This window comes from Carassius carassius, chromosome 3 (assembly GCF_963082965.1).
Source record: "Carassius carassius chromosome 3, fCarCar2.1, whole genome shotgun sequence".
In the NCBI taxonomy this organism is placed as follows: domain Eukaryota; kingdom Metazoa; phylum Chordata; class Actinopteri; order Cypriniformes; family Cyprinidae; genus Carassius; species Carassius carassius.
Window position 1 is genome coordinate 22,310,938 of NC_081757.1, and position 20,164 is coordinate 22,331,101.

At 38.3% G+C, this 20,164-nt stretch overlaps 1 protein-coding gene across 1 annotated transcript in view; it reads right to left on the reverse strand.

Annotated features, from left to right (window-relative positions):
• The window catches only part of LOC132123376 (cadherin-8-like), an 83,450-nt gene that overhangs the window by 30,434 nt on the left and 32,852 nt on the right, over positions 1-20,164 (reverse strand). The gene's annotated exons all lie outside the window — the stretch shown is intronic.

Sequence of the window (20,164 nt, forward strand, 5' to 3'; positions counted from 1 at the left end):
GGTTATGCATCGAGATGCATATCGTATCGGCCTGAGTCATGAGATGCAGATCCCTAATGGGCAGGACACTTGAGAATGCATTTTCATTGTGATACTGTGTGATAACTGTAGCAATATGCAGTGTGAATTTCAAATTGCATTCTGAGCCAAATGTGCACCAAAATGGAGATTTACATGTCTTTTATTTTTCTTAAATGCATTGACACTTACACTTAAGACGTTTCAATTGCATTTTTATTAAATATCCTGCAATAATGTAGTTTAAGGCCCTATCCACACAAACGCAGGTATTTTCAAAACTGTAGGTTTTTCTACGCGGATTGACTGTACTGGAAACTTTTTTCAGGCTTCAGATTGGCCAACATGGCTTTAAAGTTGAGAATATATCGCCACCTTTTAAACGGAAGAAGAAAAGTAATTTATAAAAATTCCCGTGTATGTGTGGACAAGGCTCAAGTCAATGGTGAATTGGAAAATGCATTCCGAGCTGATTACCCCCCAACCTGTCAATCATTATATCAAGGCAGAGCTGGGCAACAATATGCACAATAGGTCATTATTCCCCATTAACCAAATGCTTTTCACCTGCCTCAACATATGACCTCACTGTTTTACACTCTGACTGATGCACATTTAGATCCAGGGCATTTAAAATGGCATTTAAATGATAATTTTGCTACAGTTTTTGCTTGGACATGTAAAACATATCTGATCAATTTGGTTAATAAAATCTCATTTTAATTTGGTAACTTATAAAGCGTTAACAAAAGGTTTTTTTTTTTTTTTTTACATATTAAAACTAGTTTAGAAAGTGGGAAATTCATATTATTTAACTGAATTTTCATTTTGCACTAAATGTTGCATATACCTTATGTATGGGAATACACAGAATTTTTTTCCATTTTACATATTGCATTGTTATTTTTTACATATTGAATTTCAAAGAGAGAGCAGTATTACATAAGTGCTTTTTGTTCCAAATATTATGAGTTTAAATGTGATTTTATTCAACGGTTCAGTAATAAAAGTTGATATTGTGTTGTATTTTAAACACAATATGATGTGTTTTTGCTCAAGTTTTTGCATAGAACATATAACCTTTAAAGCCACAGCAGAACTGAATGACTTGCAATGATCCAAGATGGCAGAAGATCCACACACAGCGGCTTCTCTCTCTCTCTAACTGCTAACCCACACAAGCCAGCTATCCCCTCCCCCATCATACTAGCTATCGTACACTCTTTGGACAATAAACTGGATTACATCTGACTACTATACCCAACTCAGAGGACTGTAAGAGATTATTGTGTTTTGTGTTCACTGAAAACACTGCTCACCCCATGCAGAGTTTATTATTATCAAGTGCCGTCCGTTCTATCTACTGAGGGAATACACAGCAATACTGCTATTTCAATACTGCTATTTAACAACAGCAACAGGAAAGAAGCACTAAATCAACTGTACCAGCACATTGGTGAGCAGCAGACAGTCTACCCTGATGCTTTTCTCATCTTAGCCGGGGATTTCAACCCCACAGACTTTTTTTTTTATTCCAAAAATAAACCAACACACCAACGACTTTCCAACATGGGGTAACAACACTCTGGACTTTGTTTACACCACACACCCTCCCCCACCTTGGTTCCTCAGACCACATCAGTGTCATGCTAATGGATGCATACAGGCCATTCATTAAAGTCGCCAAACCAGTTCACAAACAAATACAAGTGTGGCCGGAAGGGTCGTCAGATGCTCTTCAAGACTGCTTGGACACCACTGAATATGTTTAAGCAGGCTGCCACATACAATAACACCACAGACATCCAAGAGTACTCCGAGATTGTCACTGCCTACATCACCAAGTGTATTGATGATGTAACAGTCACAAAGACCAACATTGTCTAGGCCAACCAGAAGCCATGGATGACAGGGGAGGTCTACAGGCTCCTGAAGGCTCAGAATGCTGCCTTCAGAGCTGGAGATGATGTCGGCCTGACGACAGCTAGGGCCACCCTATCCCACGGCATCATAGAGGCTAAGAGAACGTACTCCAGGAGGATAGTCCATCAATTCAGTGACAGCAGAGACAGTCAAATCCTGTGGCAGGGGATGTAGACCATTGTGGACTACAAGACCCTAACACGGACCTGTGACAGCACCATCTCCCTGCTGAATGAGCTGAAAACTTTCTTCACTCACTTTGAGGAACAAAAGAGCACCACTGCACAGAAGACTATACTTCCTCCTGGTGACCAGGTTATGACACTGTCCCCAGACAGCATGAGGAGATCCTTCAGCAGGATCAACGCACACAAAACTCTGAGTCCTGACAACATTCCTGGGTGTGTACTGAAAGACTACTGTGCAGTGGAACTCACTGATGTCTTCACAGACATTTTCAACATCTCACTAAGTCAGGCTGTTGTCCCCACATGCTGCAAATCTACCACCATCATTCCAGTGCCAACGAATCTGTCTTCATCCTGCTTCAATCACTACGATCCAGTTGCACTTACTGTACTCCTATTCTCACAAAGTGCTTTGAACGGCTAGTCATGCACCATATCAAGTCTGCCCTCCCCCCTCCCTGGACCCCTTCCAGTTTGCATATCGGTCCAACCGCTCGACTGATGATGCCACTGCCACTGCCATCCACTCAGCACTCACACATATAGAGAAAAAAAGATTAATATGTCAGAATGCTGTTCATAAACTACAGTTCAGCATTCAACACAATCATCCCTCAACAGTTCATTAACAAACTGGTCCAGCTTCGCTGTGCAGCTGGCTGTTGGACTTTCTGACTGGAAGACCTCAGGCAGTATGGGTCAGCAGCAACACATCCAGCACCATCACACTGAACACTGGGTCCCCCCAAGGATGTGTGCTGAGCCCCCTCCTCTTCACTCTGCTGACACATGACTGCACACCGTCACACAACTCCAAGCTCTTCATTAAGTTTGCAGATGACACAACTGTAGTGGGTCTCATTAGCAACAGAGATGAGACAAACTACATGAGTGAGGTGAGCCTCCTGGCCAAGTGGTACAGTGACAACAATCTCTCTCTGAATGTGGAGAAGATGAAGGAGATTGTTGTTGACTTCAGGAGAGTGCACATTCAACATGTTCCTCTGACCATCAATGGTACAACTGTGGAGAGAGTGAGCAGCACCAAGTTCCTGGGTGTGCACATCCAAGAGGACATCTCCTGGACTGACAACACCGCAGCACTGGCCAAGAAAGCACAGTAGCATTTCCTCCACAAACTGAGAAGAGCCAGAGGTCCAGCCCCCATCATGTGCACCTTCTACAGAGGCACCATCAAGAGCATCCTGACGAGCTGCATCACTGTGTGGTATGGCGCCTGCAGTGCATCACTTTAATGCAGTATCTCTCTCCAATCCCTCCAGGACATTTATGGAACCCATTTCACCCATAAATCCCTCTGCATCACAGGTGATCCCACTCTCCCATCACACAACTTCTCCAGTCTGCTGCCATCAGGGAGGAGACTGCGGAGTCTCCAGGCCAGGACTGAAGGACAGCTTCATTCATCAGACATGTTAGGAAGCTGAACCCCCCCCCCCCCCCCCAACTCCCACATCCCCAGGTCCTTCCACTACCCCCTCCCACTAACAAACTTTGATCTGCACCAGTCATTTTGTGCAGTATTGGTCTCCTCACTACCTCATTCAACTACCTCTTCAGTCAGTTTAAAAAAAGAACTGCTCTCTGAGCTTTTTGTCACTTTAAATCAGTCTGAATAAGCTCTTTTGCACTACAGTCATTTTATCTGCACTGTTTGTTTACTTCACTGGTTTGCAATCTATCTGCCATGTGCCTTGTGCTGCTTTATTGAACTGTATTTTTTTTTAAAAATGCCCTTATTTGTATAGTTGTATTTTATATTTAATATGTATCTATCTGTATTTTTTGTGAGAGTAATGCAGTTTCAATTCTCTGTATGTATGTGCTGTATATGTGGAAGATTGGCAATAAAGCAGACTTTACTTGACTTGATCTTTTGTGGAACATGAAGGTATTTTGAAGACTGTTGGTAACAAAGCTGTTTTGGTTACCAAAAATTAATATAAAAAAAATTAAATACTGGGCTGTTTCGTAAATTATCTTTTTTTTTTTCTTCTGTTCCATAGTTTATGTTAGGCCATTTTAGCTTAAATGTTTATGTGTAATACATTTTATTTTGAATCAAAGTTTTTCTAAAGCATCAGTTTGTAATGTCTTCTTGATACTGTCTCATTTAACACAAAACTAGCTTTAAACATTCTTTTGTGGGTATTTTCACAGTCAAATTTATTTTGTGTTTTATTGCGGTTAATTTGATTAATTTATCGAAACATCAAGTAATTAATTAGATTAAAAATTATAATCGACTGACAGCCCTAATATATATATATATATTATCAATTAAGTTGTGGGTATCATAACAATACCCATATTTATCTTGCTATGGTTAAATAATTCAATAAAATGAGATATAAATGAATTTTTGCGCAAAGGCTAAACTTGGCTCTTGTAAACCAATTTAAGTGTACACCAGAAATAATAAGTTTCATAAAAACAATTGAAGTTTCAATTGTTTTTAAATAAATGATAACCAACCATCTTATGCAATACAGCAAGACCCATCAGTCCAGCCCTTTTCCCTTGTTCACTTCGACAGAAATTGCCTGACCTATATGTAAAGCAGATAATAATTTAGGAAGAGGTTTGTGGATGGATGATGGCACTATAATTGACAGGTACAGACACAAACTATGATTCAGAAAGCACAGGCAAAATTACATAAAATATATGTACTGTATAGCCTACCCTGTCATTTACAAAATAAATACTTGTATTTTGACCCTGGTATCTTGTAAACATGATTTTGTTTCCAGACGGAAACAAACAAACAAACACCTGTTTGTCCTTACTCCAGAAAAATCAGCCAATCAGATTAGAGCTTGCCAGTTTTGTGTGCATCAGACAGTCAGTGAATGACTGCTTGAGGTCCATAGGCATACTGTCTGAGACTGATACTATCAGTGCAGGAACTGAATGTGATGAAGCTGGCAAGAGCCCATGTCAGTCTTCAGAGGTTTCTTGTCTTTGACTTGAGCACTTGGAATGCGGTCCAACACCAACATAGGGACCCCTGGCCAATATCTATCTGATCAATAAACACACAGACCCTTAAAATTCAAATAGCATATGTTTCATGGCGCACTTTTCCCATATCCACAGAAATTCTTCACAGCTTCCGTCATTTCAAAGCAATGTCGGGGAACGAGATCTGGGATAATGAGTGGTTCTATGACTTAAATGGGCTTGTTTTGGGTGTGCAGCTGAGCTAGGCAGGAGCCGTGGCTGGAAAAATGGCTATCCCATCATGATACCACTCAGCTTCCTGCTGAAAGCTATTTACTCGTGTCATCTGCCGAATCCATGGTATCTGGAATAGCTGCACAATTGGAACTTTCAAAACAAAAATAGCTTCAGAATTTGGCACCAAAATACTAAAATTACATACTAAAAGATATAGTACTGTAAGATGTAACTTTAAGTTTAAAATAGAGATGTATCAGTCGACCAGATTAGCTGATTTACCACATGACCAGCCCGGAACGGTCAGTCTGTTAATTCTGAGGCGGTCTGTTTTGATATCACACTTATACACTTCTAATAATGTATTTATGTAGTGTCAGATGAGGCTTGCGAAGCATGAGTGAGTGTGTGAGAGAGACTCAACAGCACACAGAGAGAGTTATAGACGCATACTGCAATAGTAAAAGAAATATAATAATAATTTATAGGTACGCAACATTGCATGACCAAAATGTTTCAGCACGATTGAAATGTGATTTTATACAATAGAAGTCAAATAAACAAGAAGTTACTATTAAGTGCCTTACATTTTAGACACAATATTGACTGTTTTTGCTCAGTTTTGCTAATGAAAATAGTTCTAATCAAAGCCACAGCAGAACTGTTTTGTGTCTCAGAGTGTTTTGTTACTGAATGAATTCCATAGATTGTATAAAAACATGGACGTAGTGTCCGTGACGTCACCCGTAGACTCCTGAAGAGAGTTTTTGAAGCCTAAAGTGTGTAGAGCGGGCCGTTGCCATCTTGGCAGCGCGTCACCGCGCGACTCTCCCGGACAATCAAAAATGGGCAAAAAGGCGGGAGCTAGTTGCTGTAGCCACACCCACCTAGCACGACGGCAGTGTCAGCAGCGGCAATCCACCTGTCACTCAAGTGGCTACGCCCTTAATTATGCAGAACTTTAAGTCTTAATATAATTTAAACGGATGAGTTATAAAAAAATTCACCCCCCTCACAGTTGTCATGAAGGGCAAAATTAGCTATTTAGAGAAAAATCATTTTTTGAACCAGGCTGTAAACATGTTTTTTCCTGCTGTAAAGTTGGGCATTTTAACATGGGGAGTCTATGGGACTGACTCTCTTTTGCAGCCAGCCTCAAGCGGCCAGTCGATGAATTGCAATTTTAGTCACTTCATTATTGCCCTTACGAGAGAGAGAGCGGGAGGTTAGCGCTCGATGAATTCACATTTTTGAACAAATCAAGTGAGTCAATGATTCAAAATGAAAATCTGTTTTGTTATATACAGCAACTCTTTTCAGTTAAGTGTTATTTCTTCCTCTTTTCTAGTCACAGAGCACTTTATTTTGAAAGTAAAGTGGAAGAACATCTTTAACTCTGTCCACATTATTCTTATTATATATATATATATATATATATATATATATATATATATATATATATATATATATATATATATATATATTCACTAAGTTTTATTCTCATACAAGAATAGTAAACAGTAATGTAGTGAACAGCTCAAACATGTTACTAATACTACTAAAATGCTGCACTGACCAACATCCAAAACTATATAATTATAAGTATGTATTTATGCAATATCATTGTTAGTTGCACTTGCAACACAACAATGTGACTGTTATTACTGGTTTCTTTTAATTTTTCATTTTAATGGACCCCCTGCCAGTGCGACCATCTGTAGAACATGGGGCATCAGTGTTAGTCTGGAGCCCTGTTAATTATTATTTAATTATTTAGATTTTAATGCACTATTTAAAAGGACACGATTCTGGGAAAAGTTTATAAAGAACCAAAGAGTCAGTTTGACCCAAAACTGGAATGTGAGCATTACTATAACAGTGCCGTACTATCAGCTGGAGCGATGGGAGTCAAGTTGACCCTCTTGATTGAAATGCATTGGTCAGACATGTATTACCAGCCTTGAAGGCTCTCATCAAAGAGTCATCATTCTCCACCAATTGCGGCCTAAACCAACAGCCAGGGATAATAGGCTAGGCTCAAAACTGTGAATCACGGTACAGCAGTCAAGTCAAAATGTCCACTAGAGTCCGCTGAAACATGCTGGATTGAGGCCAATTTACGCTCATAACAGCAATGCTTGTCTCGTTGTCCATACAGGTGGACGTTTACGACAAATGCTAAAAGCTATCAGCAGGAGAAGGATATCAAGGTGTGTGCTCCCCTGCCTGTCATATGGAAGGGTGTAATTTTCAGGCCGCCACTCATTCCTGCATGATTTACAGCTGGAGGTATAATTGAAAAGGGTGTTTCCTCTGTGTTGTTTATCAAGGGACATGAATGTTGCTGACAGGCTTAGTGAGGGAGACTATAAATAATAAAAATATTCTCATCTACCACTCCATCCTCCTGATTTGTCCTCATAACGGCTGTTCATTCACATTCACACTCAAAACACTTGATTTTGTGAAGGTGAAAGTAATGGCTAAATCAGATTTAACCAAATACTGTATTCTGTTCATCTTATGACAACTAAAGGAATGACCAGTTGTTTAAATGACCAGTAAGGGAGGCCTGAGAGGCTGTCAATGTTTTGAAATCTGCTTCCACATGGAAAAGAGGCCTCGGGCTGATGTAGTATAAGTGACCATCGCTTTGGTGCCACAATTAATGGCCTTTGATGAGACAGCAAGACAACCAACACTTAACGCAACATGCTACCAGCCTGGGGTGAGTTGATGTGGCAGTGGGGCGGCAAGGGTTGTAAAGTATGTGTTTGTGAAAGGCATTTGAGGCAGAGAAGAGAAAAAAAACACTTGCGTAACATGGATGGTTGAGTGCAGTCCTTGACAAGCTGTTTACAAGAACCACAGGAACAAAACAATTAAGAGTGTCCTTTGCTTGCTGCTGATGGCTTTGACATATGCTTCCATTTTGAAGTGGTATGTCATTGATTCATTTTAATTAGTTCTTAGGAAATGTGTGCAGGATTTTTGGAGGATGCTGTCAAGTAAATTCAAGACAAATTGCTACACTTCACATATTTAATTGTCCCCTAGATAGTCAGAACTAAATGAAACAAGACAGAGTAAGTTACACTGGTTACACTTAGAGCAACAATAAGTCAAGAGGGCATCATGAGAGTGGATCTTTTTTTCCATGTTTCAAGCACCATTTGCAATAAACAAGTCAAATAAAAAAAAAAGTTTATCTAGCTGGAATGGAAATATGTAACAACAAGTGAGACATGATGCCTGTCAGAATTGACGCTTGACACACTGGGTGTATTCCAGCTCCATATTTGGCTGTGTCTAGAGTGAGATAAGTATTGGAGCACTCAGGAGAATAAATGACACATCGAAGTGATTGTGATCATCACAAAGCACGCCAGCCAAGTCTGCTCCCCCTCACCAGAAAAAGTGAAAAGAGGAAAGGATAGGCGATAAACGGTGGCACTGAGCAGATGGGAGTGTGTATGTGTCTCTGTGTGTATGGTGTGAAGGTGAGGCAATGAGCTAACGCTGTGCCTGACTTCCTGTAAGGATCATGGGACCATCAAAGTTGACATATAACTATAACCGTGCGCACAGAACAGTCAGACAGCGATGAAAAGCTTCATGGTCAAAGGAGTGGGGAAGATATGGGAGTGTATGGAGGCATTGATCTCCCTGCCACGGTAACGGCACCACCTCTGACATGACAATTGCACACGATATGGACGCAAAGATGGCTTGACTGGTAGTATGAGCCAAAAGGGAATCACACAAACCAAACCTTTAGCCTCAGACAAAATGGTCTGGGTGAAAAGGGTTAACACATTTGCTGAGAGCTTCTGAAAGGTAAAACCAAACCCAGCGAACGTGACTGGTGAGTAAATGTTTCAGACAGCCAAAGGAAGCGCTCCTGGTGCCTTCTGACAAGCAATCCATCAAAAGGAACACACATACTCTCATATACACAAGTATACACACCTGCACACACATATACCTAGAGGGATTTGTTAAAATAAATGATGGATAAAAAAGAAAGGAAAAGCTGAAAGAAAATAAATGAGGTTTCTTAAGTATCTGATCAAGTGTGGCATTTAAAAAAGGTTTCTCTTCACCATAGGTGTTTCCAATTAGCCAGAAGGCCTGATGTGACACCGCAGCTCTTGCAAGAGCCCAAGTGATGTCAAAGATTGAGATACACCCAATGAAAAAACTGAATTCTTCAACAAAACTGAATGATGCAAACCAAAACTAGTTTGCAAATGTTTGAGTGTAGCTATTTGGGACAGTAGGGGGGAGATGATAGCGCTTCTCATACGTGGAGGAGATGTTCACTGGAGCAGAGGCCTGCTTTAATGGGCCAGTCCCCTGTGAGAACCACAAAGACTCCATGCAGCAGAGATTTACCGTTTGATCTCTCCATCTTATCTGTTTCTTTTTCAAATGACCTTGCGGTACAGACTTTTATGCTCAGCCTTTTATTCTGAGCCATGATTGGATGCTCCTCTAAGCTTAGATGTGCGCAGTGTGATGGATGCGTTTCCCTCACATTTATGTCCCCCCACCAACCCAGACAGCCACCAATGAATCTTCTTTGGTGCGACCCCTGCGAGAAGACCTTTCATGAAGACCTTTCCTCAAACGTTTTTTTTTTTGTTTTTTTTTTTTTTTCGCACATCATCCCGGTTAGCCCGAGCAACACAAAGGCATTTTGGCTCCTGGTGTCCTTCGCTTGAAAAGGCTTATGTGTAATGGCACAATGCGAGAGCTTGATCACATGCTTTTCTGCAGTTGAGCATTTACTCTGCTCATTAGAATATAGACTAATAAACGGACTATAAAGAGCAAATAAAAACACATTGCCCACAGGATGTAATCAGCGCTTTTTATTTGGAAGGGCACTGCTGAATGCCTATGGGAAGTGCATACTGCTGCTATGCTGCTGCCTAATAATTGCATAAAGAGAGAGAGGCAGACAGAAGATACAGTGGATTCACTGTCGTATTTGGAGGATGATGGAAATTAAGAGTAAAACATAGAGACAAGTAGAAATAGAAGCACACTGAAATGAGGTCCTAGGGTGAGGAGCGAAAGAGAAAGCCTTGACGCAACATTAAATATCCACACTGTGTCTCTTGCATAATTAATAGATGAAGGAGATTTTGAACAGAGGGCCGTCTGTGAGAAAGCGGCCAGGCGTCATATCAGATATAAATAAGCAGTGCCAAAGGCAAGAGTGTAGATTAGAACACTCAAGCATTCACCGAAATCTCAGCTGTCCTCTACAGAATGCTGCTCGTGTAAGACAGTCTCCCGCAATTGTGCTGAAAACCGATCTATGGAGGTGCAGCAGTGCACAGACAAGTTATGAATATTTTGAATTGTTTAAATATACAAACACATAAGCAATATTTTATATCAAATTAAATACTTAATATTTATATTATAATATTATAATTTCACACAAAATCTAATTAATACATGATTTATTATAAGACACTTAAAGATCACAAATCAAATAAGCAATTTTGTGACCATGCAGACTTCACATTTCCCTTTTCCGTGTTTTTTATTCTTTTTCTTTTCATGTTATTTATGCAAATAAAATTAATATAACAAATCAGAAAAGTTAATAAATTAATAAAGATAAATATTTTTAATGGAAAATATATAAAACATTTCAACTGCTTAGTAATCAGTTCAACTTAATAAATTGTGTAGAAACCATTTTCTCTAAGAAATTGAAAGTACAATTGTAATTGTAATTACAATTACTTACAGTTAATCACAATTACTTACAGTAAATCACAATTAATTACAAAGAAACCGCAAAGGACAGTGAATGTTAGAAAGAGTAACATAATCCATGCAAGTTCATAAAAAAAAATTACTTTACTGTGTGTGCAGAGGTAAGAAAAAAAGATATATTATTTCTATGCGATGTGAAACAAATAAACAAGTAAACCTGATGCAGTTGAGTTAATTCAGTCATACTGAATGTATATTTACAGTGTGTAAGCATGTAATATGTTTGTCTTCAGAGAAACAGAAACACACACATTACACAAATAATTGTAGAGATGAATTAGTACACATTTCTGCAGACCACTACTTTCCCAATGCAATTGTAAAACAGTAGGGTCTCACACATTTGGATCCCACATACATTTCAGGAAGACTTTTCAAGAACATGTTTGCACTAAAAGTCAAATAGTTAATTGTATAGCCTAAGTGATTCAACAACTGAATATAAACTACTGCAAATATGTTAAACTTTAACAGTTTTTGAAGGTGCTTTGCTGCATTTCATGGCTTTTGTTCAGAGCTAATTTCCAATCTGCCGTATATCAGCTCAATTAGGCCTTCTGAAATGGCAATGACTGCACCATCTCATATTGAAGCATTGAATAATAGCGTGTATCTAGCATTCAGCTCACGTTTAGGATCAGGGAGATAGGTCTGAGTGATGTGAGGTTAGCTTCACCTCCATGCTTTCCCTTATCATGAGAGACAGATAATGTCAGTGTCCACCTCAGCGCTGATTACCCTGTCATATGGCATCAGTGTCACTCTCTAAGCCAACACAATACCCCCCTGGGCCCATTAGTGCTGGCCTGGGCTATTTATGGGCTCTCCTCATCACCCAACTGCAAAAACACTCTCTCCTCTCTTTCATCACTTGTTGTCTATTTCCATCCCTACGCCTTTCTGCTGTTCTCCTCTATGAAAGGGATAACTTATGAAAAGCATATACTGTATAAAAAAAAAAAAAAAAAAACTTGTCAAGCCCAAAATAATCACTCGGTTTGCTTTTATGCTGAATACAGTGAGTGGCATCATTTCCTGTGCTTGTGTGGTCTTGTTTCTGTGTCCTCAATCATTTTGAGGTATTAGACTAAAACCAGTGTAGTTCTCTTTCACTAGAGCGAAAAGTAAGCATTTTTTGATTGACAGAAAGTTAAAAGCTAAAAGCTGTATTCACTTTAAACCTTGAACAAAAAAGTGCACCTTTTTATCTCAGGGTTAAAATGTTATTTTAAGTATAAACTGTAAATACCTATGTCTCCATCCACCTATTTTTATGCACATTTTGGATTATCGCATATATATATATATATATATATATATATATATATATATATATATATATATAAAACTACATAAGCTACAATGGAAACTTATTTACCGAATAAATTCCACCGTGCACACTGAAAAATGAATGTGACTTTGTGCTAAGAGATGGGATAAGTTGACTAACTAGTGGACTGAGCTCGTTTACAGCATCTATATACGCGTTACGTCTGCTCTCTCTGTAGCCCAAGTAATGTATTACATATGAAAATTATAATATTCAGTGGCTTCTCCTTGTTTCCTAGAGATATTTAGTGGCAGTTTAACAGTAAGTGATTTTGTTCTCTTTGACTCGTTGGATGGAAAGAGTGCTTTATTCACAAATGTTTCAAACAATATTCTAGTTTTGTGCATAATTTAAATTTGCATCTTTGGATGGAGACATAGCTAATGACAGTAAAAAATCTAGTGAATTATTATATGTATGTGTAACGTAGGAGGCCTGCCAAAAGAGTGGAGATTCATTTTCACGCTTTATTAAAAGAGAGCGAGATCAAAACAGGCAGGGTCCAGAAACGGCAAACAGTAACAGCAGAGACAAGGCAAAAGAGTAATCCAGATATACAAGCAATGGTCAGGGCAGGCAGCAAACGATCAAAAACAAAGAAATAGTCCAGGATCAAAACACGGTTATCAGGAACCACGGAAGGCAAGACAACTGGAGGCTAAACATTCAATCCCCAGCAAAGTCAGAGAGTGTGTGTGCTAAGTCATTCTAATGTGAGACAACTGTGAACTGATGATGAGATCTGGTGGACAACAGGTGATTGCAATTTATGATGTGTCCAGGCAGAGGATTATTGGAAATTAAATCCGGGGTGAGTGTTAAAAAGTGTACAGGATGGAACGCCCTCTAGCGGAACTCACAGGCACTCCAGCTAGAGATCATGACAATATGCTTAAAAAAAAAATAAAAAATGGAAGGACGCTGATAGTGTTAGCTTTTTGCACAGACCTGATATTCATCAAAATAACCAAGGATAAAAATGGGATAAAAAGAGTATAAAAGAATAAAAAAAAGACTCAACTATACAAAAGGAGAGCTGATGGAAATGTATTATATTGTCTATTGAAGTTTCATCTCTTTTCATGAGCAGTTGAACATGACTGCGGTAGGATAAGGGGCAGAGGCAGTGTAGTGGAGTAGGATCATTTTGTAAGCTCTTTCTTTGTGATTCACATTTTATGTATGGCACTGATGTCCAGGCAGCGAGAGAGGTGGTTTCAAAGAAAACGTGCTGAAACAAGTACCACAGTAGCACGTTCACAGCGAGAATTGCTTATATCCTATTCACTAAGGCCATTTCAACTGAAAATTTCACACCTGTTGGAAAACCTGTGGATTTAAAAGTCTGTAATATAAATCTAAAGTAGGCTTAGCAGAGAGAGACAGTCAAGCTTTACATGCAAAAAGCCCAACTCGTAATTGTAATGGTTCTTTACACGATATAATAGGAAACAAGAAAAAAATATATATATTCTGACCCCCCAAAAGATATATATATATATATATATATATATATATATATATATATATATATATATATATATTTTTTTTTTACTGATGAAGAATTATTATAACAATATATTTGCATGTATACACACAAGGAGATATTTCTAACTCGATTGATCCGAATCACATAAGCTGTGAATGCTCTGCATATTCAAGCCATTTAAAATTAGGGTGTGTGTTTTTTTCAAGAACGCTTTAGAAAACCGAGTCGGACTGAGTACCAAAACAGACTTGAAGCAAATCCACACTAAGGGGCGTGTCTACTGTTCTTAGTTCTGTGAAACAAAGCAAAACCAATATTACTTAACTTTCTAGAAGAAACAAAGCAACCTCAGTGTCAGATCGCATGCCTACTCATGATGTGAAGGAGCGAGCGCTCAGTGAGTGCACAGTACAGATATTAGCTGAGCAGAGCAAAGACAGAAAGATAGAGATGGCGAAAAAAAAAGAGGAAGAAGTCTGAGGAACAAAATAAGTCTTATGATAAGGCAAGAAGTAGGACCCGTGTAAACATCAGATCAGCTTTCCTGCGCTGGAGAGAACTCAAGGAGCGGGAAGGCCTGCAATCAGACACCGAGGTTCCTTTGTTTCTTCTTGAAAGTTGAGCAATATTGGTTTTGCTTTGTTTCACAGAACTAATATATGCTGGCTTTTGCTTGAATATGCTCGTGTGTCATGTTCACTTGTGTGTACATCTGCAATCATATTGTCGTTCCCTTCAGCTATGATAAAGACACATTTATTTCCTCACCCTATAAGCCTGGAGCGTCTAAATCTCCTCCACTGTCTGTTTCAAGCATCAGCACCCAAAGTGTGTCCGAAAAGTAAGATCAATCAAAAGGGTTACATAATAAGATGTTGGGAATACGTATGCAACAGTCCATAAATTATTTATTTGCTAAACAACAATAACTGTCTGCAAATCTATGCCAGAAGAGATTCAGGTGAGATGATCCATAGTAGCTTTTGAGCCTATACTCTGTTGTCATGAATCACCATTATTGTCCCCCCTACTCATCGGTTTGTTCGCATGTGAGTGATTTAATGTGCAAGGAAAGCTGTCAGAAAATTGCTTGTCTAAATAGAAAAATCGGCTAGTTTTCTGCCAGATAACGATTACTGAAAATCACATTTTATTTAATGACTAAATTGATTGATTCGTATTCTGTGTATTTTTATTGTCTCATACTTGGCATGTGTGACGTATATATATATATATATATATATATATATATATATATATATATATATATATATATATATATATATATATATATATATATACGTCACACATGCCAAGTATGAGACAATATGTGTGTGTGTGTGTAGGCATGTGGGAAGGCTCTGACACCTAATGGCTATTCCTAGCAACATTCATACTTGTAAATCGACACCTGCTATGTTGTTTCTTATTTGTCATTTCAGATATATTATTTAATTTAAGTTCATTTAGTCATATTAAATGCATATTTACAGTTTAAGTTCAGTGAAGCACACATACAGTTTCAAAGTAGAGGCAGTACACGTTTCTGCTGACCACTACCTCCAGATATTTTCTAAAGTTAGCTGGACATGATTTGGCTGCAGTGGGTTAACTCCCTGACCCTCAAATCCAGCTGAGGCCATGGGCAAACCTCAGTGTGGAGTCTGACCAGCAGATGTGCTTCTGCAGTGGCCCAGCTGCACACCATGTTAAAGGCCCAGCACCCCCTACTTCCTCCTCCATCTGCCACTGCCACACACCAGATAACACACTCAAGTATGGTATATAACCGTAAACCCTCAGAATCTATCTGAGAAATATGCACCATATTTCAACTGCTAACAAGGATAAGAAAGTCTTTTCTAGATGGTTATTGGCCTTTACCCTTAATGCCAAAATGAGCCTACCACCAAATATAGTCTACATCTGTCATGACATATTCAACAAAGCAGAACTTATCTAAAATTACTTTATCTAGCCAAACATACATGCATTGTCATGCTTTTGTCAGGAACAAAGTCATTAGAGATACTTACAGCAAAACAGAATAATCAAGAAGCTGGTAATTACTGTACAAAGATCTATGTACTGCCTATGGCTCTGACAATTTCATGTGAAAGGATTCTCTAATGTTAAGACGTGATACTGAAAGTAAAGCATGTACCCTTGAGTAATTAGATTACAACTCAAGCTGCCCTACAGTGTTAAAGAGAAGCTACACAAAGTGGATGACTTTATCTGTGGAATGTTTAAACTATCAAAGCAGGGCAAACTTGGATACAGTTTTAATAAAATAAGCCACTGACAGGTTAGCCTGTACATTTCTGATAGCAAGCCTTGTTATAGTTATTTGTTCAACAGTATTTGAGCAAACACTTTACGATCACCTTACTTCAAGGCTCAACTAATACTAAAGCTATATTTCTTGGAGAGATTTGAGCATATCTAGAAACATTTGATCCAGACATAAAAGTCTGTTAGCTGCCGGGTTGGCATTTGAGGGCGTCAGCACTGAGAGGCACTAATTTGTCAAATGCAGTGGTGAACATAATTCAAAATGTATATGTTTAAATTATGAGCTTCACCCATTAAAATCTGCACTTTCAAGTATTGTACCAGAGTTAAGAATTAAAGGAATATTCCAGGTTTAACTTAACACTCAATACTTACCACAAAAATCAAGATGATGAAAAAGAAGGAGGAGGAGGAAGTGAATGAGACTAAACTGTAATTATATTACATTTATATTCATTAAATATGTACCTTGATTTTAGTGAAAACACAAAAAATATATATATATATATATATATTTATTTATATGTCTATTATTATAATCTTCACATTTCTGCTTTCAAATCTAATAACAAATTACTTCCACTGTAAGGTCCTCACTGTAAACTTGATATATGTACGGAACCTGGAATAATTCCCTAAAATGGCTACTAACCAGTACTGCAATTTGTTTGGTTGTATTTATAATTCATTAAAGGATATGTTTATTACAGACTTATTTTCAGACAGCACAAAAAAAAAAGACTTTTAAATAAATTTAAAATAAACCCTTTCCAAATTATTCCAATAATTTTTATCATATTTAAAGCAGTGTGCAGACTGTAAATCTACATGGGCTGATAGCTTAAAATGTGCGAGCGGTGTGCTGGATACGTGTTATCTATTTCCATAAATATGTCTCAGAAAATAGCTTCCAAATCATTGTCAAAAATCCCCCTGACAAGACCTTATTTATTTTTTACCTGCCAGGAATATGGCGTGCATAATCAGAAATGTTATTAGAAGAACAGACCCCTCGCCTGTTAGCCCTGTTACCGGAGCTCGTAATAACTCTGAAAATGCAAATGAACTCTGGGTAATCTATTAACGTCACTTCAATTTTATATCAGCACTCCAATTTAGCAGATCCTGACACATTCCTGCGCACTGTGTCTCCGTACTCGGGTTCATTTTGCCAGGAGAGAGCGGGCACACAGCAAGCAGGGTGGAGGAACCTTGTGCCATCTGTCTCTTCCTGACTTTATTACCTGACTCTATAATGAAGCCCCCGTCGCCGAGGCCTCACACACGCTCGACTTTCAGATGACAAAAACAACTTTCCCGGCTTTATATTTCCTTGTAGCAATTATTGTCATTCACACCTTCCTCCGTGGAAGGGAGGCGGTATGGACGACTCAATGTTAATTACTCCAATGGTCACTTCAAGTAGACTTGCTAATTTCAACATTGTAACAACCCTTTTGTCTGCAGCAGAAGGCAGAGAGCTTTGTAATGCCAGCATATGGTTTGAAGACCTGATGGGGGAATTCGCCTGCTTGTATTGGTCTTAGAGTCAAAGACCCCATTAGTGAAAAAACAGAACCAGTAATCCAATGAGATTTGTCCAATCCATGCAAATGAGTTATCACTGACCATTGTGGGCAGACCGATGCAAACAAGTAACACTCTTCAATTATTCAAAATTAAATTGAAATATCAGATAATCTCATGAATATACATATAAAAATCCTTGGGGAAAATTTTGCATCCATGAGCTTTCATCTGAAAAGGTTTTGTCTCGCCGCACATGGCCTTTCCAATCATTTATTCTTTGGTCTCTCATGGCTTTGGTGATCTGAGGATTTTAGAGATTGCCGATGGCGTTACACAACAGTCCAGTAGCATCTGAGCATTATTCCCCCCACTGACATAAAATATTTTTAGCTATTTTCCTCTTTTTTTTTTTTTTTTAGTGGGATGCTTTTCTTGGTTTTTACTTAACACCTAATTATACAGAATTTAGTCATTACCCAACTAAACACAACTTCAGCAAGCAATAGTTTGCGCAACTAACGCGTTACCATTGGTTTATCTTTCTCTTCAAATGGGTTTATTATTATTATTGTTATAAAATTAAGTCACTATTACATACTAGTCAAATTCTAACACTTAAATACATCACTACTTTAATACAACTGCACTTTAAATAATATTTCATAATTATAATTATTTACAGAAGTAAAATTACAAAACTATTTCGTTATATACTTTTTTTTTTCTTTACACGCAAGACTTAAAAGGTTACTTAATCCAAAAATGAAAATTCTGTCATTAATTACTCACCCTCATGTTGTTCCACATCCGTAAAATCTTTGTAGCTTCATAAAATTATGGTTGAACCACTGATGTCACATGACTATTTTACAGATGTCCTTACTACGTTTCGGGGTCCGGGACATTTCAGTTGCATTGCTCTCTAGGGTCAGAAAGCACTGGAATTCAACAAAAATATCACTACTTGTGTTCCGAAGATGGAGGGAGGTCTTACGGGTTTGTAATGACATGAGGGTGAGAAATTAATGAGAGAATTTTAATTTTTTTTGAGGGTGAACTTTCCCTTTAAACCTTCAAGCTTTTATTTTGGTGGAAACGTTTTAAGTTTCTGTGATAACAGGTTTACAAAAGCTTCTCATTAAAAATCTACTGAAACGTTGGAAATGATGTGAAAAACGTAAAGAACACATAAATCACGCACAATGCTTTCCCAAATGCACACTGAACTTACAGCACATCCAGATATGGAGTTTACAGCTGTACGTGTGTAAATGATCACAATGCCACACACTACTTTGTATGTCAAACTCACTGTCAGACAGAAACGAAAGCAAAATAACTATAAACGGTGTATTGATACTGTGAAAAACGAGCATTGAGCCATGAACCTAAATATTCAGACTTGGTATGCATCGAAATATCTACATTTTTGACAATAATGTCTGTGGTGCTAACCAAAGTAATAAACTAGCTGTTTATATACCTATACTAACTAATTCCATCATCAACAGCCAGCTGTAATCTACAACGCAAATAAATGAATACCAATTGGTTTGGTTTCTCTACTTCTTCACAACTTTCTCACAAAACTTATTTTCAGGCCATTAGTAGAAAACAAAACATGCTACATCAGCATGAGAGGTAAACTTCTCTGATTTGTGTACATGAGACGGGAAATAAAAGAGGCTTCCTCATTTGTCTGTTTGTTGTTTTTCTCTCCCAGCCAAAGAGCTTTTGATTCCCTCTATGAGTGTCTCCCACAACATAAATACTTTATAAGACCAAAACAAGTCACTGAGAATGCCTTTCAAGCAAACAAGAGAACATCAGCTAATGTTTAATTGATCAGCAGTGACAAAAGGAAAGAACAATCGTGAAAGAAGTCAACTTCAGGCATCTTTTGCAATATCCCCCTTCCTGCCCACCTCCACCACAGTGTTCATCACCCCCACCGTCTGCTGTATCCCACACTTCACTGTCAAACCCCACGGAAAACTACACTGAGGATTTCAATTTAGTGCATCAGTCTGAAAGCAGAAGAAAGACTTTCACATACAGCTCCAGTTCTGTATGCTCTAAGTGCACAACAAAATATGACAAAGAACAAACGCTGAGGAGAAAATGCCCATGTGAAGAAGCCAAGGTTTTAAAGGAAACAAGGAAACTCTGTGTTACACATGAATGGGTTGTAATGTACCTGGAGAAGAGCACTATTCCCCTAACTGCATTCTACACGTCAAAAGTGAGCCTTGGGTCAGGAGTAGAAAAACACTTGAAGCACCGGGGTGATTTAATGCTGTTTTACTGCTCAAATTGACATCAATCATTTTATTAATGGCACTTCCTGTAACTCAGAGTACTCTCATCTTTAATCTATATTAATGAATATAGTTA